Here is a 27,514-nt window from a genome sequence, read left to right as displayed (position 1 = left end):
ACAAAACCATGTTGCAGGTGGAAGCTGTGCTCCAGATTTTATCCCCCTACCAAACTATTTCAAAAGACTTAGAAGGACATCTATATCTCCTTCTAATGTTTTTTAGACGTGTTTCCTTAAGGGGTTTAACTCCTCTGGTCTATCTTCTTATATAGTGACAGTTTTTCCCATTCCTTTTTTCGACCTCTTTAGTAGGAAATTCTCTTAGATAAGTTTTTCTAGTGTTCTGAGTTCATGTTAGAACCAGGTTATTTGAATTGCTTGCCTGTTATTTTTTTTTTACCCATTTTTGCATAAGTAGTACCATGTGGCATTGTTCCTTTTTGCATAGGCACATTAAAATAGGGGAAATCTTATGTGTGCAAGCAAGTTCTGATTGAATAGGGATAGAAAAAGAAATTTTATATTTCAGTAGGGCCTAAAATCCTTGTCATAGTGACTTGTCTTAGGCTTCAGAAGATTGGACATTGGCCTTTCACCCCTGAGACTTGAATCCCATCTATGCATCCAGCACAGTTTACTATACCAGCACCAGTAATCAGACTTTCACCAATTGCTTTTGCATGACTTGCCTTTGCATTGAATTGCTCCAGAGTGGGTTCATATGACACCCTGATGACTTGGTATCAGCAACAACTTGCTTTCAGGGCAGGGATCTCTATATAGCCACCTAATAATGAGATGAAACTAGAAGACACTATTTGTTAGTCTGACTTCAACATAGGAACTGTACAAAACCCAGAATCTCTAACTACAAATACCTGAACCTGACAACTATGATTGTGAAGAGCTTTTACTTGGACCAAAGAGAAAGACTTGGGGTTAGATAAATTAGTAAGTGTATAGCCTGATTTGTTTTATGAGAGGATGCTTCATGGGGTAAAGTCTCTCTATTTTTAGGTCAAAGGTTTTTCCTTTCTATTTTCCCCAACTTCTGCTGTGCCTATGCAAAAACCAAAACCAATGTCAACTTTCCTTCACTATTATTCCCAGATTCCCTTTTATGTCACCACCTTCTACCCCTCAACCTGCCAAAATAACAGACCGATTTTAAGTTTTGATTGTATTTCAGTTTTCATTGATGTTGACTTTGGCTTGGATATTTAGTTCTGTACTTTAATACTACCGATGCACCTGACACCACTTGGTCTCTGTCCCCCATCCTTTCATATTTGTTTCTCCACCGTTCAATTTCCTTCCTTCTCCTCACTATACTCTGGGGCCTAGAATATTCTTGACATCCCCCATTTAAACCATTTTGTTTCTGCCTTGAGTTGTGACCTCTTCTTTGTAACTCAGAATTCTTATTGCTTACACCCGTAGCTTAATATATTGTTTACTGTTAAAATCTGCTTTGTGGGCCCGAAGAGACAGCTCAGCAGTGTTTGCCTTGCAAGCAGTCTATCGAGGTACAAAAGGTGGTTGGTTCAAATCCCTGTGTCCCATATGGTCCCCCATACCTGCCAGGAGCTATTTCTGAGCAGACAACCAGGAGTAACCCCTGAGCACTGCCAGGTGTGGCCCAAAAACAAAAACAAAAAAACAAAAACAAAAATAAATCTGCTTTGTAATTGTAAACATTCTTCTCAATACCTATGACTGGTTTTTACCCCATATAAAACTAGCTTAGAGATTAAATTTGTTCACTTGTTCACTTGTTTGCCAGAACGTGGCCATATTTTCTTCAATATTATTCCACGACCCATTCATGTTCATCCATTTCTCTGATGTAGGGTATTTACCCACTAGAGCTGGGGGACACAAGTAACTCCCAGCATTCAACTCTTTTTCTCTTACATGCATTAAAAGTAAGGTAGTCTTATACAGCAAATATAGCCCAAACCCTATATTTTAACAGGGTAAGTAGGGGGTTGTGTTATAAGCCGGAAAACATGGTATATAAACCACATCTTCATGATCCACACTTGACAGGCTCTTATTGGTGGCTTCTTTATATCCTTTCACTTCTCTGTAGTCAACATGTAGTCAATTTTAGCCATAATTTTTCCAAACATTTTTTGATTGCACTGATAAGGTCGGGAATTCCACACACACCCCTCTAATGACTCCAAGAGGCAGAGACTATGCAAAAGCAAGGGGTTTTAGTATACAAGCATATGCAGGGGCTCTCAACATGGCCTAACATAAGCCAAAGGATGAGAGCCTCGAACCAGATTTAACAAGCCTTTATATAGCTTTTCAGGCATTGGAAAATTACAGTAGGGTGGTCCATTTCAGGAAGTACTTGAAACTTGACATTTGCTCAGTTACACTTTTGTAAGATTTAGATAACCATAAGTCACAAGGTTTGCAAGAGTTAAAATGTATCTTTTGGTCAAGGGTAAGTTCTTGGGCTTTAGGAAGAGATGGGGTCCAGGGCTTCAAGGGCAAGTCCTCGGGAAGCTGCAAAGAAAAATTATTTTATTTCTTTTATCTTTCAGCACCACAGCAATATCAACATAAATAAGGAAGAAAATAAAATTCGAAAAAAAATTGATTCTGCTGACTTATATACATAGTAGAGCTCTCTACTTATAAAAGTATTTTTAGCTTTGCCTCAGCAATATCTCCTGGTAATTATGCAGAGATCCTACCCTTGTATTGATACATTTATTTCCAAGTTTAGATTTTAATGGTGTTGTTAAGGATATTATTTGCTTTATTTCATTTTTGACCATTTGATACTAGTGTGTAAAATGCAGCTATTTTAATTTGCTTAGTGATTATATAATTTTCTTGAGATATAGAAAATGTTTTACATTGAGTTGATTTATTTAAAAAAAAAACAGAAAAATAGGAATTTTGGTGCAAAGTTAAATAGAAGGGTTGTGAGTAGAAATCCTTGCCTGTTCTCAAAATTATGGAAAATTTATTTAATTATTAATCAAAATAAATTATAATAAAGTATAACTTATTTATTAGTAATGCAACTTATAAATATAAGGATGTTCTTATTCAGAATTGCTTTTGAGATTTATTATCATCAACGTGTCCTGAGAATTTTTCCAAATGCTTTTCCTGCATCTGTAAAGATGAGATTTTTTCTTAATTCTCTATTACAAGTTAAAATCCTTATTATTTTCATGTTAATCTTATTATCCTGAGAATGTTGAATGTGGCCCTTATACAATTTTTATTTATATTTCATTTCATTTTCACATTATTTCTCATCAATATAAAAATCTACAATAGGCACTTTTTCTTGATTTGCTTCATTGTCATCATTTGTTTTTAGAATAATTTTTGTCTCATGAATTGAATTTCAAGATGTTATTTTCTTTTGTATTTTCTAAGAAAATTCAATTAATATTTTTACTTTCCCTTAAGTGTCATTATAACTTACTAGAATAACTGTAGATTTGGAAATTTTTATTGTAAGAATTTTAACTACATATTGTTTTCTTTGTAAATATAGAATTGAATACTCAAAATTTTTAGCAGTTTCACCAAAATGTACTTTAAAAGAAATTCACCCTTTTCACTTCACTTTTTAAACTTCTTAAGGTAACATAAAAATATCTCTATTTTTGCATATCATTATTTATTTACCTTTAATATTTATAAGATTTGTAGTACTGTTGATTGTTTTGTTTCTGTTATTAGTATTTAGTCTTTGTTTTTCTCCCAATTAATCTTATGAGGTCTTTACTAATACCAACACTTTAGTGGGAAAATATTTTTCCTGTTCTAATTGTTTATATTTTTATTGATTATATACCAAAATGTATTGTAAATGTATTTGTGCCAGCAGCATCTATTAATTTTCTTGTCATAACCAAGTGTTTTCATTCTGCACTTAGCTTGTGTAAGGAATTTATCAGCTGGATCTCACAAGACCAAATCCCAGAACCAAGATCCTATATGGAGACCCAGGGGAAGAAGCCAACTAAAGTTCATACAGTGAACAATTTAGTTAATTATGCCTGAAAAACTTGAAGTCTTCCTATTTTGCTGGCTGTTGTATGAGGATTTTCTCAGAGGCCTAGGTTTATTGAATTTCTTGTCACTTTGTTTTTTTTTTTAATAATATTTTTTATTTAAATACCTTGGTTACAAACATGATTGTGGTTGGGTTTCAGTCATAAAAAAGGATATCCCCCATCACCAGTGCAACGTTCCCACCACCAATGTCCCAAACATCCTTCCTTCATACCTCGCCCCCACCTGTACTCTAGACAAGCTTTCTATTTCCTTCATACATTCTCATTGTTAGGCTAGTTCGCAATGTAGTTATTTCGAATTTCTTGTCACTTTGGTCTCTTCATTTAAAACCAACTGCATGTCAGATTCTCAAGAAGTGTCCAGTTTCTACTTTCCACTGACTCCACATCTTTCTTCTTCATATGGAAATACTTCTTTCCTGTTAAGGGTTTATGTGATTACATTGAGTCTACCAGGATAATCCAGGATCATCTGCCTATTTCAATCATGGTTTGCATTATTAGGTGACACATTCACAGATTCCAGGGATTCTAACATGGACATTTGGAAAAGGGGTTCATTCTTTCAATCACAGCAATTTTCTCTACAATAACTTTAATGTTTTCATTAAATTCTGTTCTTAATCTTTCTTTAAATAGATATACTTATTAGTTAGATAGAAACTGAGCTATAATATATATTATTTTATAATGTTTATTTATTTGAAAATTTTCAATGTTTATTTAAATATTGTGGTTTACAAAGTTGTTCATAATACAGTTGTTTTGCTCAATGTTCCAACACCAATCCTACCATTAGTGTGTCTTTATTTTACTTTCTCAAGTTTCTGACTTGTCCCCAAACTTGCCTCTTTGAAAGGCACAAAATAACTTATTTTGAATTGCTTGTTTCAACAGAATGACAAATGGAATTATCAAAAAATAGTTAAGTAGAAAAATTGTGAAAAGTATTATATCTGACAATAGTGTTATTAAAGTCATTAAGGATTTACTGAGCTATTTGTTGCTAGTTGAGCATCTGTTATTATTTTTGTTTATAATTGAGTTGGTTTCCTATCCTTTTATTAATAAAAATCTTTATTTAAACATCATGATTACAAGCATGATTGTAGTTGGGTTTCAGTCATAAACAGAATACACTCCTTTACCAGGGCAACTTTCCAATTGCCAATGCCCCCCCCCATCCCTTTCCAACCCCTACATGTATTTTAGACAGGCATTCAACTTCTCTCACTTATTAACATTGTCATGATAGTTGTTAGTGTAGTTATTTCTTTAATTGCACTCACCACTCTTTGTTTCGCTGTGTTCTTATAAGACTGTCAGTATTGTGGAATTTAGAGGTGTCACAGCTGTGCTGTGGGAGCTACAGTATCTGTAAAACTGGTATTGAATCTTTGTCTATAGCCCCCTCAAAGAGACCCCACAGTTTTCAGCCCTAATACCAGTAAAAAAAAATGAGTTGCACTGACTTGGCTTGGCATCTCTTCTGAGATTAGTCATGAAGCTGAGAAGTTGGGCATTTGTTCACTTATTTGAGCATTTTAGATATCAATATTTAAATATGTTATATTTTCCCTATATCAGTATTCTGTACTTTTTGTTTTTTAACTTTATTATTTGGCTAAAATTATTTTATAATATTAATTTTTATTTGTTTGATCTATACAAGTTTTTAAGTGTGATACACAAATTTTCAATATTTACATTTTATTTTATATATTGCTATTGATGAGTTATCTAATTTTATTTTGATCAGAACATATTATCTAGCATATTTAGTGTTGAAGCTTATTGTGAGATTTTGCCACTCATCTGATGACCTCATATTATGATGTGAATTAAAGTGATAGGATAGTCTATGAATTAGAATTAGTTCGACATGGCTGAAAAATCTTACTCTTTATGTTTGTTTGTTTTGCTGTGCCGTTGCTCTGGTCCCTCCCTTTTCTTTTCTGGACATTTTAGTTTGAACTACAGTTAATGAAGGTGAGCCATTCATGTCAGTTTATCCTTTTACAGCTTCAGTTCTCACCCAGAGTGATCAATTCTAATGAGAACCTTCTCTAATCTAACTGAACTCTCCATGCTTTGTGGGAAGCTACCTACCATGGAGTGGTCTTCCTAATACTCATCTCTATTGTCCAAAAATATCATCCCCACACTGTTTTTTATTTTCCTTATATCATACAGATGAATGAGATTATTCTGTTTATTCCTCCCTCCGATTCATTTCACTCAACATGATACTTTCCATCTTCATCCATATGCAAGCAAATTTCATGTCTTCATATTACTAAGAGCTGCACAGCGTTCCATTGTGTAGATATACCACAGTTTCTTTAGCCACTCAACTGCTGTTGGACACCTGGGTTGCTTCCAGATTCTGATTATTGTAAATAGTGTTTTGTTGTATATAGACGTGCAGAGGGCACTTTTGCAATGTTTTTGTGTTCCTAGAGTATATCCCTGAAATGGTATTGTTGGGCTATAAGGATTTGAATCTCCCGGATTATTAGTAATATGCAGCATTTTCACATGCCTTTTGGGTAACTATTTCTTCTTTGGTTTAATGTGTATTTATGTCTTATCCCCATATTTTAATGGGGTTATATTTTTTCTTTATAAGTTTTGTCAGTACTTACATATTAAACCTTTATCAAATGGGTATTGACTGAATAGTTTCTACCATTCTGAGGTAGCCTTTTTATCTTATTATGTGTTTTGTTTTAAGTTAAGAAGCTTTTCAGCATACTGTAGTCTCATTTGTTTATATATGCTTCCACTTGCTCCGACAGTGGTGTTTTCTTCTTGAAAACGCCTTTAGTTTCAATGTTATGGAGTTTTTTGATATTTTTTTCTATATATATTATGGTTTTAGGTCTTATATCAAGGTCTTTAATCTATTTTTGATTTGAGCTTTGTGCATGGTATTGAAGAGAGACATTAATAAAGAGAGGTTTACTTTTTTGAATGTTGGCAAGTTTTCCCAACACTTCTTAAAGAGGCTTTCTTTATTCCACTTTGAATTTCTTGATCCTTTATCAAATATTAATTGGTTTTATACTTGGGGATTATTCTCAGAATACTCGTCTGTTGCATTGATCTGAGAGTCTGCCTCTGTTCACTGTCATTTTTCACTCTGTTCACCAGGCTGTTTTATTACCTATTGCTTTATAGTACAAATTAAAGTTGAGAAAAGTGATATCTCCTAATTTCTCCCCAACAATTGCTTTAGCTATTCATGAGAATTTATTGTTCCATATGAATTTCAGTAGTGTTTGATTCACTTCTTTGAAAAATGTCATGGGCATTCTTAGAGGGATTGTATTAAATACGTAAAATGCATTGGGTAGTATTGTAATTTTAATGTTAATTCTCCCAATCCATAAGCAGGGTATATATTTTCATTTTCTTGTGTCTTCTTTTTTTGTGGCAGTGTTTTGTAGTTATTTTGTATACCTCTTTCAACTCTTTAAGTTGACTTAAAGATACTTGATTTGCTAAGGAATAATTGTGAATGAAATTGCTATTTTTTGCGGGGGTCACACATGGCAGCGCTCAGGGATTACTCTTTCTTTATTTCTTTGAAATTCTTAATAGTAGTTAATTAATCTTATTTATTCTTCCTAAGAAGCAAATTTTGTTTTTATTGATCTTTGAGATTTGGGGGCGTTACAGTTCATTAGTCTGTGCTCTGAGCTTTGTTATGTCCTTCTCTCTCTATTTTTGGTTCATTTTGTTGATCATTTTCCAATTTTTTAAAGCTGTGTCATTAAGTTATATATGTTTGCATTTTCTTTCTCCTGAGAATGCTTGAAAAGCTATTAATTTTTCTCTAAATACCACTTTTGCTGTGTCTCAAAAATTTTGATAAATCATGTCTTTATTCTTATCTGTTTCCAAGAATCTTTTGACTTCCTCTTTAATTTTGTCTTTAATTCACTGGCTGATCAATAGTTCAATAGTGAGATGTTTAATTTCCAAGTATTAAAGTTTTTACTCTGTGTCAGTTTGTAATTCACTTCTATTTTCAGTGTTTCATGGTCTGAGAAGGTACTTGATATAATTTCTTGCTTTTTTGTGTTCAAAAAAATTGAGAGGGGTACATCAGTGGCATTCTGTTGTTCTCTGCAAGTGGCAAGAACCTCAGATCAGAACTTATAAATGTGGTTGTTATTTTGCATGGGAATGATCAAAGTTGGGGGGAAAAGAAGAAAAAAAAGTTTTAGCATCAAGTAAAGTGGTGAGGAAATTTTAAGCCAGTTACTGTTATAGCTAATTCCTAGCAATTGCTGCTAGTGAGGATATACTTGCCCGTAAAAGCATCGTAGGTTAGATTGTGTATATATGATTCTCAAAACAATCAGCTTTTTCCTTCTCTTTTTCTTATACACATTACATTTTTATAGAATTCTCTGAACATAAACATTAGAACCGTTCTGCAGATATACTTAATTTGAAAATTTTTAAACATTCTTACACTGAGCACTATAGTATGAGTCTAGAACAACCAAGTTCCTTTTCATAAACTTCCCTAAACAAAATCACAAGAAAATTTCTGAATATATATAGTTTGAAAAATAAGTTTGCTAAAGCATTATTCTAATGTGCATTGTAATGAGATCCTCTCATATTCAAGTTCCTTTATCATCTAATTCTGTGAACAAAGACATTAGAACATTTTAGCAGACATAATTTTGAGAATCATTGCTAAATTATAAACACAATCATAATAGCAATTGGGAGACATTCACTAGGATAACTGAGAACTATTAAACATTCAGGGACTGAGCAGTGGCGTAGCAGTAGGGCACTTGCTTTGCACTTGTCTGACATAGGACAGACCACAGTTTAATCCCCTGGCATTCTATATGGTCCCCCAAGCCAGGAGAGATTTCAGAGCGCATAGCCAAGAGTAACCCCTGAGCGTCATTGGGTATGACCCAAAAACCAAAAAATAAATAAATAAATAAAAGAAAGAAAGAAAAACCTAATATATGCATTTCCCTGAAACTGTGAAAACTAATATTAAACAAATATAATTTTTTTTGTTTGCAGTAAGGACATAGAACAAAACAGTAACTATAAAATCTAATACAGGTAGAACTTCACAGTTTAACCAGAAATATGTAAATCTGTAAATAGGACCTATAAATTAACCTAGAAGAAAATTTCAGGAGGTTCTTCCATCTTCACCTTTTGTGTTAGTATGCTGAGGTTGCCTGGGTTGTAAAGGCCTTTGGTTTCTGAGACAAAATCTGGGTGGATGGGGGACCCACTAATCTTCCTGTTGTTGGTTCCCCCCAAATGGAAATTTTTCTTTGGCCTCTACCCCATCAGTGAATTTGATAAACTGCTTTAGGTTTAGGGAATAGGGTCTTTGTATAAAGCTATTTTATTAGAAGAAAGGCAGTTGGCTTTGGCTGCCTAGAGTCTTCAATTTTCTCTTATTCACTGCCTGCTTCTGTCCCACCAAAGGGGACCTATGCTACCATAGGTGAACGTATGTTTAGAAGTGTGATATATATACATATATATATATATATATATATATACATTGATTAAGAAATGTCCATTTCTGTCTTTTATAACTTTTTAAGCTTAAAATCTGTGTTATCTGATAAATATGGCCACCCCGTCTTTGTTAAAGAGTTGTTTGAATGATTGTCATTCATAGACTTTGAGTCTATGTTTGCTCTGACTATCAGTTGTTTCTTGAATGTAGCACAATGTTGGATTCAACATTTTTATCCATTTTGCCAATCTGTGTCTCCTAACTGGTGCATTTAGTTCATTGGCATTGAGAGAAATGATTGTCATGGGATTAAGTATCATATTTTTTGAGTAAGATAGGAACAATAAGGATGTTGTGAGCCCTAATTACTTAAGTGATGTTAATCACAAATCATGCACACTCCAATAATCATATTCCATCTGCCCTCTACAAAAAGGAACAATTAAAGATTAACCTACCTGACTATGAATCCATGTTTTGTAGGAGTTTGGAATGTTTGTTTAGTCTGCCATGTCTGAAAGCAGACTTTTTAGTTCTTCTCTTAAGTTTGGTTTTGTGTCTTTAGAGTTTTTGAGCTGTTACCTGTGAAGCTGTGTATTCTTCCTTCAAACCTGAATGAAAGTAAGGCTGGGTGATGTATCTTTGATAAAACATTTATTCAGTTGAATTTTGTCAATATTTCACACCACTGCCTTTAGGCCTTGAAAGTTGCTTATGATAAGTCTGCTATAAGTCTTAAGAATACATTTTTATTTAATTTCTCTTTGTTATCGCAATTTTGAGTATTTTACCCTCTTTTGTGGTTTTCATCATTGTGACTAGTATGTGCCTTGGTATGTTTTCATTTGGATATCTTTAAGATTGTCCTTTTTGGGCATCCAGAATGCAGTTGCATGCACTCTTTTGTCTGGAAATTTTTCAGCAATGCTGTTCTTGATTATTGAATTTTCATGGCTGTTTGCTTGTTGGGTTTCTGGGACTCCAGTGAATCTTATTTTGTTTCTATTGAGTTTGTCCCAGAATTCTATTGTCGTCTGTTATAATTCTTTGAGGATCTTTCTCAGCTTCTGTTGTATGGAGGTGTTATGAAGCTCATCTTCCAGTTCACTGATTCTGTCCTCAGCAGATGTTACTCTGCTCGTTAGACTTTCCAGTGAGGTTTTTATTATATTTACTGTTTTTCAGCCCTCACATTATTGTTTGAAATTTTTAATTTCTACTCTCATATCTTCTTGAGTTTTATGGACTGTCCAATCTATTTTTTAAGTTTTTTGAATATTCTTAACACATCCTCTCTAAAGTTCTGATCAAAATGATCATGTAAGTGGCTATGGTTGTTTGGATCTCCAAAACTAGTATCTTCAGTTACAAGGTGTGATGTGAGGTTCTACTTAGTTTTTGCATTGTGACCTTCATTTTGTAGTGCTATTATTATGTGTTGTAGTGCAGTTCCTTGACTAGAAGAAATACACAGCCATGGAGTGATGCAGAGTGCTTGTGCTCTTGCTGGTCTCAGACACCTAGATTCAAACTGACACTTTATTGGACCAAACTCTATCCACAACTAACAGGCTGCTGTGGCCAGATTTACATACCTCAGTTTGATTCAAACTGGCACTTATTTTTTTTATATTGTGGATTTTGGGTCACACCCGGCAGCACTTAGGGGTTACTTCTGGCTCTGCACTCAGAAATCATTCCTGGAAGGCTATGGGGAACCATATGGAATGCCATGGATCTAATCTGTCTTGAGACGGTCGGTCATGTGCAAGGCAAACACCCTTACTGCTGTGCTATCACTCCTGTCCCCAAAATGGCATTTTTAAGTACAAATTATGGCCACTGCCTAAAGCTGTTCTTTCTGGTCTTAAATACTGCAGTTCAATTCAAACTGGTGTTTTATTTGGCTCAAACTTGGTGCACTACCAATAGATTGCTGCTGCCATGTTCACATATCTCAGCTCAATTCAAATAGATGCTTTTTGAATTCAAATTATGGCCACTGCCTATAGCTGATCTGTTGTTCTTACTCACCTGTGAAGAAATCATAGGGCCTGGTCATAGCCAAGGAGAATTATGCCATAAAATACTTGAGTTTCTTGGCACTCATCCAGTAGCACCTCAAGACCACATTCAATGAAGCTACCAGGCCATCTCTGCCCACTTCCCATCAAGATGTGGAAGTGGAAGTCAATTTTTATAACTTTACTTTTAGCCTAAATGCCTTTGCATAGAGTACATAAAAAATACTTGATTCTTACTATCTCTTTAAATCTGATATTTTTTGCCATTATTTAGCCTATTTAAAATTATTATAAATACTTATTTTATTTAAGTATATAGTCTTATTATTTGGTCTTGCTATATTTGTTCCTTTATTTGTCCTCTGCTTTTTTTTCATTATTCACACATTTTATTGCTAAAATTGTTTCATTATATATGTATATATAGTTCAATTTCTAGGTCTGTTTTTTTCAAACACACTATATTTTCCTTTTTAAAAATTGATTACTCTAAGAAATATATTAGTTTAATTAGGGTTAATATTCACTATATGGTAAGCATAAATTTTTAAAAGTTATTTTTTACCCCATTAATTTTTATCTAATTTAAAAACAATAAACCTACAATGAAATATATAATGTTGGGGTCTGAAAGGGCTGAGCACATGTGTTGTATGTAAACAGTCCTACCTCAACACCTAGTTCAATCTATGATTCCCCCATATTCTGCCAGAAACAATTCTGAGAAATGAGTTTGGAGTATCTTATAAATAACAGTAAGCGTGATTTCCACACATTTAAATAAAGCAAAATGATTTATAGTGTATTTTAAAGAAATAAAGAGGAATAAGTTTTTATATCTGACATAGGTTTATTATTTTCAGCATCATTGGTCTCTATATTGCTTCATGATTCCATTGACTCATTTATGTTCACTTGAAAAAATTCTTTTGGAAGGTTTTAGTGTACTGATCTGATAATCATGGTCTTTGAATTTTTATTTTCTGAGTACTATCTACATGATTTTTTTAACTTAAAAGCTACGGGTTGCTACTGGAGGGATTTAAGCAAGAAAATGAATTCATAATATGATTGCTCTTAAGATGTTCTTCACATGGATAATGAGTTGAGCCCATGTTGCACATAAGTCAGTAGGGAGCCCAGCCAAGTTGAAATTACAGCAAGCAGGTTAGGCAAAGGCAAGAATGAAAGTAGGAATGTTAAATATAGTCTACTAACTATGACTTGAACGTATCAGAGTGTCCTAAGAAAAGTACAAAGATAACATAGACCTGGACATTGTAAATTAGCAAATTGACCTTCTAGCAGGGGTCCTCAAACTTTTTAAACAGGGGGGCAGTTCACTGTCCCTCAGACCATTGGAGGGTCTGACTATAGTAAAAACAAAACTTATGAACAAATTCTTATGCACACTGCATATATCTTATTTTGCAATGAAGAAACAAAATAGATACAAATACAATATGTGACCACGGGCCATAGTTTGAGGACCACTGTTAGTTCATCAATATATCTTACATTTAGTGGAATTAAAACAGATTCTGACTACATATATGCAGACATATAGAAATAAAAAATTCTGTTATACAATTAAAATAAGAGTAAGAGGCATTTTGTACACCTATTAAACATTTCTACTACATATAAAGTTAATAATTTTCAGTATATATGTTATGTATGAATTGATGGAAAATTAAGTGTTCTGATACATACTTATAATTGAACAATGGCTCAGGTCAGTAATGATTTATTGTCTGATTTATAGTAACTAACATCAATTTAATAACTATCTATTGCTCTAGTAACTAATTGCTATAATTCTATTGCCATTCATCTGTAAACCTGTTAATTAGCAAGTTATATAAGTAACATTTGTGTGTTCACCATACTGAAGAAAATTTGAAAATTAAAAGTAATCTTTCATTTTTTGTCTCTCTAGAGAGTGAATGTGAATATGAAAATGTCATATACTTATAAGAGCATATTTTGTTCATTTCCTAATGAGTGACTCTTAACTGTGGCTGTAAATACACCTGGAAAGTGGTTGAGAATGCATAGACAGTTTTGAGCATATTAAGTAGGAAATAAGGATATTTATCAGGTGAATTAAAGCAATCTAATTATCCTGAAATATATTGGGATATTTAAATTAGTAAAGTATTGGGGCCAGAGTGATAGTATAGTAGGTCAGGTTCTTGCATTATATGCAGCTGATCTAGTTTTGATCCTTGGCACCCTATATCATCCCTCAAGCCCACCAATAGTGAAACCTTAGTGCAGTGCCAGTAGTAACTCAAAAAGTAAATAATAAGATATTTTTATATTCAAAATACCAAGAGCACCCTTGTTTCTATAGAATTCAAGAATGAAGTTAACTAGGCCAGAGTGGTAACACAGTGGTAGAGCATTTGCCTTGCATGCGGCTGACCAAGGACAAACTTGGGTTTGATCCCCACCATCCCATATAGTCAGTCCCCTGAGCCAGGAGCGATTTCTGAGTGCAGAGCCAGGAGTATCCCTTAAGTGCTGCTGGGTGTGGCCCAAAACAAAAAAAAAATCAAAAAAATGAAGTTAACTTTTTGTGACTCTCCCTGAATTTGGCACAATATTCTTCTATTTAGCAAATAATTATTTTCACTTTTAAAATACGCATTAATAAATGAACTATTGAAAACACGAATTATAAATAATCAGAGATGTGTATCTCTGCCCTAATAAAAACATTAAGGTTTAAATTCAGTTTGATAATCAATTTAATCAAGATTAGCCATTCTATTTATTACATTCTACATTTAAATTTTTTCTTTTATTTATGAAGATGGCCAAGATCCATTTTATTTAATTAAGCATGGTGTGTGCTTCTCAAAATATTATTGGCTTTGTTCAATATAGCCTAGAATGCAATACAATCGTCAGAGTCCATTTATTTTCATGCAACTGTAATGTATTTACTTATATAGCCTGAAATTCCATTAGCCAAATTATTCTGTCTATATTCATTAAACACAAGTAAAAGACTTTAGCCTTCTCTGCTTCTCATCTCCACATTTTATCTTGTACTAAAATTTTTAAATATTTCATTTGTTTGTTGTTTTTTCTTTTTCTTTTTTTCAAATAGAACCACATAACTTGAATTACCTTGTTCTGCTTCATAAATTGAGGGAAAAAGAATGGATGGTACCAGAACCAAACAGTAGTATGAACATTTAGTAGAAATAAAAAAGGATCAGACTTAAACACCAAACCCAAAGTCAACGACAACAGAATCAATAGCTAACCTTTAACATGCTTTACACAAAGGGGACCAATTATCCTAGCAGTCCAGGGGCAAAGAAGGGGAATGCTGGGAACTGGGGAAGAGGGAGGACAACACTGGTGGTGGGAATTCCTCTGATTTAATACCACTATGTACCTCAAATATTACTGTGAAAGATTTTAATTCACGTTGCTCACAATAAAAATTATTTAAAAAATATTGGGGCCAGAGCAATAATACAGAAGATGGGATGTTTATTATGCATGAGAAAACCAGATACAATACCCAGTACCTCACAAAATCTCCTAAACCCTGCCAGAAATGATAACCTGAGTAGAGAGCCAAGAGTAGGCCTTGAGCACAGCTCATATGGCATCAAACAGAAAAAGACTAGTCTTATTTTTATTCAAAATGTAAGCTTTTCATATACAGAATATAGAGTGCTATATATAGAAGTACAGTTAAAATTATTTAAATTATCTATTAATCTTTTATGAATTAACAATCAATTATTACATTTCTATTGTAGTGCACCAGCTTGTTACCTACTAAAAGTAGGTATACTAGTAGAGGCTGCTGGTATATAGACTGTTTTTAAGAATACTAAAGGAATATATATATATATTTATATATATAGAGAGAGTAAATTTGATTCTTAAACAAGAAAGGTATAATCAATTTTACCTGTGTGTACATGCATGCATGGATGTGTGTATGCACACACATGTAGTGGTGAAGAGGAAATTGTTTAAGAAAGACCTCAGTGACCTACAGACACTCAAGTTGGACCTTGCAGGAGTGGTGGCACAGCAGTAGGATGTTTGCTTTGCATGTGTCTGACCTAGGACAAACTGCAGTTTGATCTCCTGGCGTCCTATATGATCCCCCAAGCCAGGAACAATTTCTGATCACATAGCCAGGAGTAATCCCTGAGCATCACTGGGTATGGCCCAAAAACAAAAACAAAAAACAATAAAAAAGATGATCAGAAGTTGAATGGTTGTGCATAGGGCATATGGAAAGGAGAAAAGAAAAGAGAATGGTTCAATAAAGGCAGAGTTGAGAAATAGTGAGGTCCAATCATTGGAGCCTAAGTAATCAAATCTGGGAAATTATGGCAAGGAAATATAGTGAGAGGTAAAAGCTTCATGCACTTTACTATAACATTTAAAATATATTTGACAAACTACACAATGATTGTGAAAGTGTGGAATTAAGTCTCACATTAATAGAACAACCTAACTTGTTAAAGATGCTCATTCTAAGGTTCATTTCTTGATTCAGAAATTACTGCGTGAAACCCCAGCAATCTGTGTTTCAAAAGGATTTCCAAGTGATTGGGGCATGTTAATGTTTGAGAATCTCTGAACTATAAGAAATCCTCAAAATTAAATAGGGGGAAAAGAAAAAAAAAGAAAGAGGGAGTAGTGAGAAGAGAGGTGAAAAGAGCAGGGGCATGTCATTTTGCTTGAATATGTTAAAATCACAAAAAAAGGCTTCATCATAAGTTCCACTCCTTGACCTGTGCACAGATGGAGAGCTCTAGAGTTAGAGGTGTTTTTTATCATCCAGATCGGAGCAGAAGTCTTCCATACGGCACAAAAACACCAAGGGGAGAGTAAATGAACGTGAAAGGAGTCTATAGATAATCCCATGACAATATATTCCAAGGGTAGAGAAACCCTGTATCTCTTAGGCCAAGGGGATTCCCGTTTCAGATGACTCCAATATTTACTGTGCATATGCAGGGGGAGGGGGAGACAAAAAAACACTAAATAATCCTTTTTTTAAAATTTTTTTTTATTTTTTATTATTTTTTTATCTAGTTTTTGTCGATTTCTTTGTTTTGGGGTAGATATTGAAGTAGTTTTAAAATTATATATTTACTTTTTCTTTCTTCTTTTCTCTTCTTCCTCTTTGCGCCTTGTCATATTTCCTATCTCAAGACCATGGCAACTATGTGGTGCATATTTTTATTGCTGCAGTGTTCACTGATATCTTATTTGATTCCTCTTTTTGAACAGTTGTGGTGTTCCACCTTCTTCTTTTCCCCTTCGTCCCTCAAACCAAGGATGAGAGCCTCTAGAATGACTCTGCTCATAGTTGGCGTAGTCGATTTTTACCCCATTATATTACCTTTCTCTTCCTCAAACAAACCCACAAAACTTGAACTTTCTAGTCCCGCCTCCCAATTAGAGGGGGCAGTAATGGAGGCACCAAGACCAAACAGCTATAACCACTAAGTAATAAACTAGACACAGAAGGGACCACGCATTCTAGCAGCACCTGGGGGGCGGGGAGAGTGGAGGATATGGGAGGCAGGATGGGAGCGGTTGTGGAAGGACAATTTGGTGGTGGGAATTCCCCTGATTCAATGTAAATACGTACCTGGAATATTACTGTGAATGATATGTAAGCCACTATAATTAAAATAAAAATTATATTAAAAAAAAAAGAAATCCTCAAAATTGTAAGGATAATGTCCTACCTGCTGTTACATCTATCAGGTCCAGGACAAGGAAAGAAATTCTAGCTATTCTGTTACTTGAGAGCAAAGTTATGAAAAGTCTGTTGAATTAAGATGTTAGGGAAGTGAAGTATTTCTGGGTCAATTTATGGACCAGATAGAAAAAAAAATACCTTCACATGATAGTGAGAAATAATGGCCTATTTTGGGGAGAGGTTGAAGTACAATCAAGAGACTGCCTAGCCTTCACACCTGAGGAAGCACTATCCACAAGGAAGATGCTGCTCTTTGCTATCAAGTTTAGAAAAGACTGAAACTCTGAAAGAGCTTTTTGTTTTCATATTAGGGAATCATCAGCAACCTTGGTAAGGACATTGTCTGTATTGTAGAAAGAACATTTTGACTTGAAGAAATGTTTGAATTAGGGCCCAGAAAACTGTACACGTAGGAGAAGGTGCCCGTTTTGTTTTATTTTCAAAAATATCACCAAGTAAGAGTCCCATAATGTTGACCCACAAGCTGAACCGAGTAAAGACATATACACTTGAGAGGAGAAACTGAAAAGAGGAATAAAGGGTTAGTGAGGACTGCATTTATACAGACAAGGCTTGCATACAGCACAGCTCATCGACACAAGACATTAAGACACCTCATTTCCTTGTCTCATAATGAGGAAATGTGAGAGCTGTGACTGATAGACTTAAAATTGATGACAGGAAAAAACAACATCTTTGGTACCAGAGTGGGGGTAGGGACTGGATGGATAAGTAGGCATAATACCATTCTCATTTGTCTATCTAATTCACCATGAATAAACAGAAATTTTGATATCTTTCCTTACTTAATGAAAAATTCTAAAATAAAGACGATTAGCACCTCTGTTTTCTGAGACAGACTAGTTTCCATCACAATCCTGGCTGTTTAGATGAAGGTTTGTACCAAATCTGAGCACTCATGTCTGAACTTGAAAGTTTACATGAATACCTTGGTAGCAGGAAATTTAGGCTTTGTTTGATGTCTGATGTAATTAATTGAATTAATCTCTCTGTATCTCTGTCTTTCTCTCTTTCTCTCTCTTTCTTTTTCTTTCTTTCTTTCTTTCTTTCTTTCTTTCTTTCTTTCTTTCTTTCTTTCTTTCTTTCTTTCTTTCTTTCTTTCTTTCTTTCTTTCTTTCTTTCTTTCTTTCTTTCTTTCTTTCTTTTTCTTCCTTCCTTCCTTCTTTCCTTCCTTCCTTCCTTCCTTCTTCCCTTCCTTCCTTCCTTCCTTCCTTCCTTCCTTCCTTCCTTCCTTCCTTCCTTCCTTCCTTCCTTCCTTCCTTCCTTCCTTCCTTCCTTCCTTCCTTCCTTCCTTCCTTCCTTCCTTCCTTCTTTCTTTCTTTCTTCTCTTTCTTTCTCTTTCTTTCTTTCTTTCTTTCTTTCTTTCTTTCTTTCTTTCTTTCTTTCCTCTCTTTTATACACAGAAACATCAAGGAAACTAAACAAATTTTAATTTTTGAAGTCAATGTTCTAAATCAAGAAGCACTTCTATTGATGGATATGTAAAATCTAAATTTTCATTTCAAAGTTCCTTTTCACTCTGTAATTGTTTGCATCACTCTGCTCTCACCCTCACACAGAACAAGAATAAAGTCAATTAATAGCATGAGATGAAATGGGATATTCTGAGACTATCTTTGTCTTCTTTTTTAGGAGTGAGTTAGAAACTTGTCCCTAGAGTTGGGAAGAATTAGTTCATGATACCCAATAGCATTAAACACTTAATTGACTTTTGGTCTAATTCTAGGTGTCTGATATAGATTTATTTAATAATTTAGAATCTGTTATTTTAGAACTGAATTGAATTGACCTCTAAATGTCTGAGTATGTATTTCATAGGAAAACCCTGATTATCTATATTTAAAACATTTGTACCTGTCATATCTCACCATTTGTCTCACATTGGGCAAAAGGACATCAGTTGCAATTTAACATTCGCTGTTACATTTTTATTCTCTTCTTCTAATAATATCTTTATTTAAGCACTATAGTCCCTGTTACATTTCTATTTTTTAAGAATAAGTAGAAACAGCCAGTTATCTTTTACTTAGAAAATTATTTCAATAGTATAAAAACCATATTTAGTATAAGATGAATATTTAAACTACAGAGAAATTTTGGAAAACTATATAGAGGAAAATTTGCCAAGTTTTTTAGCCAAGAAACTAGTAAAAAAAGTATGCATAGTAATGAAAATTTTGTATAACGCTAAGCCATTTAAATGGTTATGAAACCAATAGAAATCTTCATCAATTGATATCCATTTTAAAGAGTATAAACAGTTCACTTAAATGTACATATGAATGTCTTTTATTTGTGAATTTGCTTTATGTTATGTTTTCTGGAACCAGTGGGTCCTACAGAGAAAGAAATAAAATAATAAGATTTACCATCTGTTTAATTGCATTGTCAGATGTAGAATAATTAATATCATCATGACTGTGTGTGTGATTGGATAGCATTCTTGAGAAGAAAAGACATTCTACTAAGTAGATGGCTAGAAAAACTAGATGAAAGGTCATGCTTCTTTTTTTGGGGGGGGGCGTCACACCCGGCAGCGCTCAGGAGTTACTCCTGGCTCTATGCTCAGAAATCGTCCCTAGCAGGCTTGGGGGACCATATGGGATGCCGGGATTTGAACCACTGTCCTTCTGTGTCTAAGGCAAACGCCCTACCGCTGTGCTTTCTCTCTGGCCCCAAGGCCATGCTTCTTACCAAACATTAGATAATTACTGTTTTATTCCAATGAAAAAAATTGTTTCTTGTTGTGCTACTAAATGATATAATGTCCAGAAGTATGTGGTTCAAAATATGTATTACTGTACTATAATCCACTAAATATCCATATCTTATGTTACTTATTTGAAAAGGAAAGTTGTTCATAGAAAAACATATAAATTAAAATCGTAAATAATTTATTTTTTGTTTTGGTTCATACTCACCTATATAAACAGCTACAGATATTACCCCAGTGGATTGAACCTAGGACAGCTGTTTTCAAGGAAAGCTCCCTACTCACTACACTATCTCTTAGACCCTCAAAATTATACTTTTGTTGTTGTTGTTGCTGTTATTGTTGCTGGTTTTTTTTTATTGGTAGACCATGATTTATTCGGGGAGTCAGCCACTAAAGTTACCCCTCTACTTAGAGTTGTGATAGATGCACTACTAACAAGAACAGAACACAGAGGGGCTGGGTGGATTTTATTAGACCTTCTAGTTAATGACATCTGTATAATCTTGTAGGAAGATAAATAGTCAACAGAAATAATCATTAGTTATTTCAAGTCACGTATTACTATAAACTGATCTTGGGCGTGGTCCCCCTGTGCAAGCTTCTCTACTCTCTTTCAATCTTCAATCTCTAACTGGGAAAGGAAGTAGATAACTTTTCTCTTTTCTCTATGCTTTTCTTAGGAAGGTTTTCTTGGGCTATTTCCACATCATTATATCTTCATACACATAATTCTATGCACTACTTGTTTTATAACTCTATGACCATCTGTATCTTCCATGTCATCCTGTTTTGTCCAGTTTTTGTTTGTTTGTTTGAGGGAAACAGCAATGTTGCTTAGCAGTTACTCCTGGCTCTGTATTCAGGAATCATTTCTGACAGTGCTCAGGTAACCAAATAAGGGTGCCAGGAATAAATCTGGGTTGACCATGTACAAGGAAAGTGATCTACTTGCTGTATGTCTTTATGCTTTTTCCAACTTTTTAAACCACAGTTCATGCAATGCCTCTATAGCAGAACTCAGTCTTTGTAGCATTCACAACCAAGACCCTCTTGTGATATCTGATTTTTCTTTATATTTTGCAGAGTAAATAAAAATATCTTTTATCCTCAGATTCCACTTCCAACTACAAACATGTTTGTAATCATGATGCTTATAGATGTTAATTTAAAAAACAAATGCCTCTTCTAGTAAAGTTCATGCAAACAGGTAGCTTGAGTTAATTCTGTAGTAGCATTTCAAATGCATGGTCTCACCCACTTCTCACACCAGCACTAAGCAGTTACTTTGTGAATGATTTTGTTTTACAGATGAAGAAGTTGAAAGTGAAGGAAACTACTAATCTTGAGGCTTCGTATTAAAGTGAAAAATATGTTTAAATAAAAAAAAGACATTGATATCCAACCATCACTAAGTGCTTTTAACCACTGCTGAAAAAGCCATTTACCACTTACCTGGCCAGCCATCAAGACACCATAGTGTTTAGATAATTCAGGTCAGATTCTCTTCCATTTCTACTCCCTGAGTTTTAGATCAGTTCTTTCTGTAGCCTACAGAATACATTTAACCACTTTCTTGCTGACTTGCTTTATCCAACTATCCCTATCTATGATGCTTCCAGAATATTGATGTCAGAATGATTTTTGTAAATGATAACATGGTTGTTAATTCATTAGTTACATTGCTTTCATTGCTCTTTGCTAGCTAGGCCAAGCTCACATTGCCTGCAAAATCTTCCACCCCAATCATTCTCTAGAGTTTATCTTCTGCAAATGATAAATATAACCCTTCCATGCTTGCCTGCTGCCAAAATTCAGCTCTGTTAACTGGCAATTGTTGATACATGGACATTTAATCCAAGGTCAGCAGACAGGGAAGTGAAAGGATGACAGCTCTTTTCAAAGAGCAGCTTCTTAATGCATTTTCTCTTTTAGGTATTGCCAGCCTGAGAATGGACAGCCCTGGAAAATGGGAGTGTAGGAGAGAAGTCCCTTAAAAAAGATTTTTCAGAAAACACAATGAGGTGGGAGATTTGGAACATTGGTGATGGGAATGTTGCTCTGGTGAAGGGGGGGTGTTCTTTACATGACTGAAACCCATATTTGTAATCACGGTGTTTAAATAAAGATATTAATAAAAAAAGAAAACACAATGAAGATGTGATGAGAATGAAACATATTTAGCTCCTTATTCCTTGGAGCCCTGAGATCTTGAAGGACAACTGAGTGGGGACATAGGATTGCTGGGAAGCCAGGTTAACTGTGTAGGTCTGTCTCTCATGGTTCCTGGGTTCTTTCAAGATCATGCCAAGTTATGCCTTCATTTCTACATTATTTCTATAAACAAACAACTAGAAGAAACTTAAGAGAGGGAAGTTAGGCACCATTTTATTTATTTTTTTTTTCTATAAGAGTACAAAACACAGTATCTTTGCTTCCACTCAATTTAGCTTACTGCTATTTTTAACTACTGCTGCTAAAGTAGCTACAACAGTTACTCTACTACTATTGAGTATTACTAAATATATGCCTACATGCCAGGACTATGTAATGTTAAGGCGTATAGTCTGGCTTAGTCCTAAAGATTTTTTCAAATAAGTTTTTTTACCTTTGATTAATAGATAAAGCCACTTAGACACCATTAGTAAATAATAAATGGCAGGGTTTGGACTAAATCTTTGATCTATGTAATTCAGTACCCAGAGATTGTTATTTTTTATCTGGTATAAGAATGCCACAGTTTCCTGCCTCTGTCTTGCCTATTCTTCTCTTTCTATTTCAGCAGAAATCAATTTTATTTTAGTCAGGTTTATTTTTTGTTGTTGTTCATTTTGTTTTGCTTTTAGAAGCTATAGTCATTAAATCAGCATGGTATTAGAGTAAAGAAAAACCTTAAGATAAGTGGAATAGACTTGAGTATTCAGCAAATGTTCCCCCAGATATACAATCAATTAATCTTTCACAAAGGGGCAAGAAATGCAAAATTGAGCAAGGAAAGCTTCTTTAAAAAGTGGTGTTGGGACAACTGGTCAGCCACTTGCAAAAAAGCAAACTCAGACCTCAATCTAACACCATGCACAAAGGTCAAATGCAAATGGATATAGTTTGATATCAGACCTGAAATCATAAGGTATATTGAACAATACATAGGTAAAACACTCCATGACACTCAGACTAAAGACATCTTCAAGGAGGAAACAGCATTCTCCAAACAAGTGGAAACAGAGATAACTAATGAGAAGCTTCTGCATCTCAAAGGAACTAGTGCCCAGGATACTAAAGCCACCCACAGAATGGGAGAAACTATTCACCCAATATCCATCAGACAAGGGGCTAATATACTGACAGAACTTAACTAGAAAGGAACTCTTTAGATTTGTTTTTGTTTTGGAGCCACATCAAGCTATGTTCAGGTGGGTGTTTTTTTTGGCTCTGCATTCAGGAATCACTCTTTGGGGTGGGGTGGGGTCACACCTGGCAGCTCTCAGGGGTTACTCTTGGCTCTGCTTTCAGAAATCGCTCCTGGCAGGCTCAGGGGACCATATGGCAGGGGTCTCAAACCAATTTATCTGGGGGCCGCAGGAGGCAAAGTCGGGGTGAGGCAGGACAGCATAAGGGATTTCGCTTACCGAATATTCGCAATTAAAAATTGCAATAGTAAGAAAAAAATCACAAAAAATCGCATTAAACATTTGCATACCCCGAACGGAACTGCGAATGTTTAATGAGATTTTTTCTTACTAATGCAATTTTTATTGCGATTATTCGGCAAGCAAATAATTGTGAATACTGCGATATTTGAAGGCCGGCCGCAGGCCACAAAATGTTGTACCGAGGGCCGCAAAAGGCCCACAGGCCGCGAGTTTGAGACCCCTGCCATATGTGATGCTGGGAATTGAACCAGGGTGTGTCCTGTGTTGTGCTATCACTCTGGTCCCAGAATCACTCTTGCTGGACTCAGAGGACTATATAGGATAATGGGGACTGAATCTGGATGCAAAACAAAAGCCTTACTGACTATGGTATTTCTTTGCCCTCTTGAGAGGGGCTTACTTTTTTCACTCGGATTTTTTTCTCATCCAACAAATTTCTAAAATTTCTTGAGGACTATGTGAAACTTGAAAATAGTGACCCGTGGGGCTGGGCGGTGGCGCTAGAGGTAAGGTGCCTGCCTTGCCTGCGCTGGCCTTGGATGGACCGCCGTTAGATCCTCCGGTTTCCCATATGGTCCCCCAAGCCAGGAGCGACTTCTGAGCGCATAGCCAGGAGTAACCCCTGAGCATCACCGGGTGTGGCCCAAAAATCAAAAAAAAAAAAAAAAAAAAAGAAAGAAAATAGTGACCCGTGAGAATCATGTGGTGCTGGGTCCAAACTCAGGGCCTCAAACATGCATCCTAGTATTTAGGTTATATCCTTAACCTACTATTATTTTTTTATTTCATTGTTTTTACACCCAGCTGTATTCAGCAGTTACTACTGGTGCCATGCTTAAAGATATCTCCTTTCAGGCTTGGGTTCCTCAAGTAACAGTGATTGAACCTGGGTTAGCTACATACAAGGCAACCAAACTTCTGATTTCATTTTGACTCTTGCATTTGTTTTTAACAGAGAAAAAATAGGGAATGAAAAATTTAAATTAACCATGAAGTCAATTTTTTGTCAGTTGGCTATTAAGACTATTCTCTGTGCAGCCAAAGAATTATTAAAAGTTAGGTTAACTTCAATCCAGTTTTAAAAAATCATGATAGACACCTTTCTTTTTGCTAAGTAGCAACAATTATCTTTCTTGTTGGCAATAAAGCCAATTTTATGATATGGAACACAATTTTATCCCTAGTTCAGCATAAATATCCACTCTGGTTTCTGGGCCATAGGAACTACTTTTCTTTTGCCACTATAACTTGTAATGTGGAGAAAAACTAAGTGTTAAGGAGGAAATGCAAGGGAACTTTTTCTGGAAACTTTGAAAAAAAGAGGAAGTCTCTTCTCTCCTCATCTTAACAATAATGTAAAAGGGAGAAGAGGGAGGGGAGGAGAAAGTAGATGTAAGAGGAAGAAGAGGTAGGTGATGGAGCAGAGATAGAGTGACAAGAAAAGTGAGAAGGGAAAAGCAGAGAAACTAAATTCAAGCAAATTCAGATGATACTAAAATTTTTTTTGAATCAAATTAAATTAGAATTCTTTTAAAGTAATATATTTATTTAAGCATCATGGTTACAAAGTGTTCTTTTTTTGTGAGGGGGCACACTCGATGATACTTAGGGGCTACTCCTGGCTTTGCACTCAGAAATCGCTCTTGGCTTGGGGACCATATGGGACACTGGGGGATCGAACCGAGGTTTGTCCTAGGCTAGCACAAGCACGCCTTATGCTTGTGCCATCGCCCAGGCCTCATAAAGTGTTCTTTTTATATATGAATTAATATCTTTCCTATTTTATTTGTTTGTTAGTGGTGGTTGAGATTTTACCACGTGTGTATCACTAAGAGTTCTAAGTAATTCTCATTATTTAAAAAAAAAAAAAAACATTAAAGCACCATGATACGAAAAGCTATTTGATGTTGAGTTTCAGGAATGATGTGACAAGTCCAATCTCACCACCAGTGTTGACTTTACTTCACCAATGTCCCCAGATCCTTCCCAGTCTGCTAATTATGTGAAATGAAGTAGAAGGAAAAAATACCAGATGCTCTCATTTATCTTTAACAAACAGAATAACAATACATGAGAATGTAACTTGTCAAAGCGGGAATTTGTACATTACCCTTGAAACACTTGACCTAGGTTATAGAAGAGGGGACAGGGAAGGAAAGGAATTGCAGGGGAAATAAAAAGATGAGGATGGCAGTAAAAGGGGTAGGGCAACAGATATTCTAGTGGTGTAGAGTTGTAGTAGATGGATATATTTAACCACAAAGCCAACACAAAGCCAACATTGTAAGCTTGAGACTCCAACCACCATAATGAAATTCTTTAAAATGTACCAGTAAAGAAGGCTTCTAGAGAGTGGGAGAAAAACTAGGGCCATTGGTGGAGGAAAGTCAACATGTTCTTTTAGAAATAAAAAAAACATTGTTTTATTGTCCATTTTCTCTGGGCCAAAGCTTTCTCCTCTCACACTGCACTTCCATGGTAGATATCATTAATCATAGTTTGCTCCATCTTGTATTGTGCCAATTATTATTTGACAATTTGAATTATCAAATGATAAAGGCAAAAGATACAATCGCCTATAGTACTAATCATGCACATATATGCATATATTCCAATTTAAACAAAATAAATATTAGCTTTCCCTGTGCTCTGTGTATTATGAGATGTAAAGGACATCTTGCTTAGAGGATATGAGTGCTGGACTTGAGTTCTTATTAGTTAACTTTCAGGGGTCTCAAACTCACGGCCCACGGGCCTTTTGCAGCCCTCGGTACAGCATTTTGTGGCCCTGCCCTAGAGGAATCTTTTTTTGTTTTGTTTTGTTTTAGTTGTTTGGGTCACATCCCTCAATGTTCAGGCTTACTACTGACATTGCACTCAAGGATTACCCCGACTTTGCCTTCTGCGGCCCGCAGGTAAATTGAGTTTGAGACCCCTGAAAGGACTGTTCAGCATAGTTCTGTATAAGAGAGGAGCCACATACATTACATGCTCAGAGAAAATATGCATAAACTTAGCAGTGGATATCAATTGAGGTTTGGGACTAACAACTTCTTCAATTTCTTTGTGATAAAGTTCTGATACAGTTCTTCCCGTACAGTATTATTGACACACATTATGCTAGAATATTTATTAGCAGTATTCAGAGAACTATAAATCACCAAGAATATCCAGGGTTAGCTAGATATTAATGTTTAACTGCATGAAATTAACATTATTTTATCTTTTAAAGTATTACAGTTATAAAGACAGTCACATAATTTCAGTTTAAATGTCCCTCAAGTCATCATATTTTTATTACTGAATCTTGCTGTTAACTGGAACTTTATGGAAGAAAAATACAGAATGAGAAATACAAATCTCAGTCTTCTGTGATTCTGAGGAATGTATTCTGATTCAGAAAATATTTTAGAGGAGGAATTCTTATTGCAGGATATAGAATAGGTAGGCAAAGATATATATTGATGAAAATGCTTTAATTTGCAAATAAAATAATATACCATATAATATAAACAATATAAACATCCAGAATTGACTGGCCCAGATGTTTAACTTCTAGCCAGGAAGCATTCGTAAAGAAAATGGTGTTTTCCTGCTTTCCCATCTTCTGTTTAGTGTGACATGTTTTTAGTTTCTAAACTGGTTTTCTTAGGACACAGATTTTTCACAGAATTACACATGTTAAGGCAGAAAGAGGAGTTTTAAAAATTAGTTTGATAACCTTAAAAATTAGTTTGAAAATATACCTGGAATGTATGGGAATCAATTTCCAGTTTTTGGAGGAATCTTCATATCGCTTTCCAGAAAGGTTGAACTGATGGTATTCCCACCAGCAGTGGATAAGAGTTCCTTTCTCTCCGCATCCCTGCCAACACTGCTTGTTCTC

At 34.9% G+C, this 27,514-nt stretch overlaps 1 non-coding gene across 1 annotated transcript; it reads right to left on the bottom strand.

Annotated features, from left to right (window-relative positions):
• Nucleotides 1–9,788: 9,788 nt before the first annotated feature.
• Nucleotides 9,789–9,924, bottom strand: LOC126026937 (U8 small nucleolar RNA). Its single transcript, XR_007502122.1, has one exon. It is a non-coding gene; the product is annotated as a U8 small nucleolar RNA (small nucleolar RNA).
• Nucleotides 9,925–27,514: the final 17,590 nt, after the last annotated feature.

The sequence above is a fragment of the Suncus etruscus genome, chromosome 13 (genome assembly GCF_024139225.1).
Source record: "Suncus etruscus isolate mSunEtr1 chromosome 13, mSunEtr1.pri.cur, whole genome shotgun sequence".
NCBI classification, from domain to species: domain Eukaryota; kingdom Metazoa; phylum Chordata; class Mammalia; order Eulipotyphla; family Soricidae; genus Suncus; species Suncus etruscus.
Note: the sequence above shows the minus strand (reverse complement) of the source record. Positions and strands in the feature narration are given on the sequence as shown.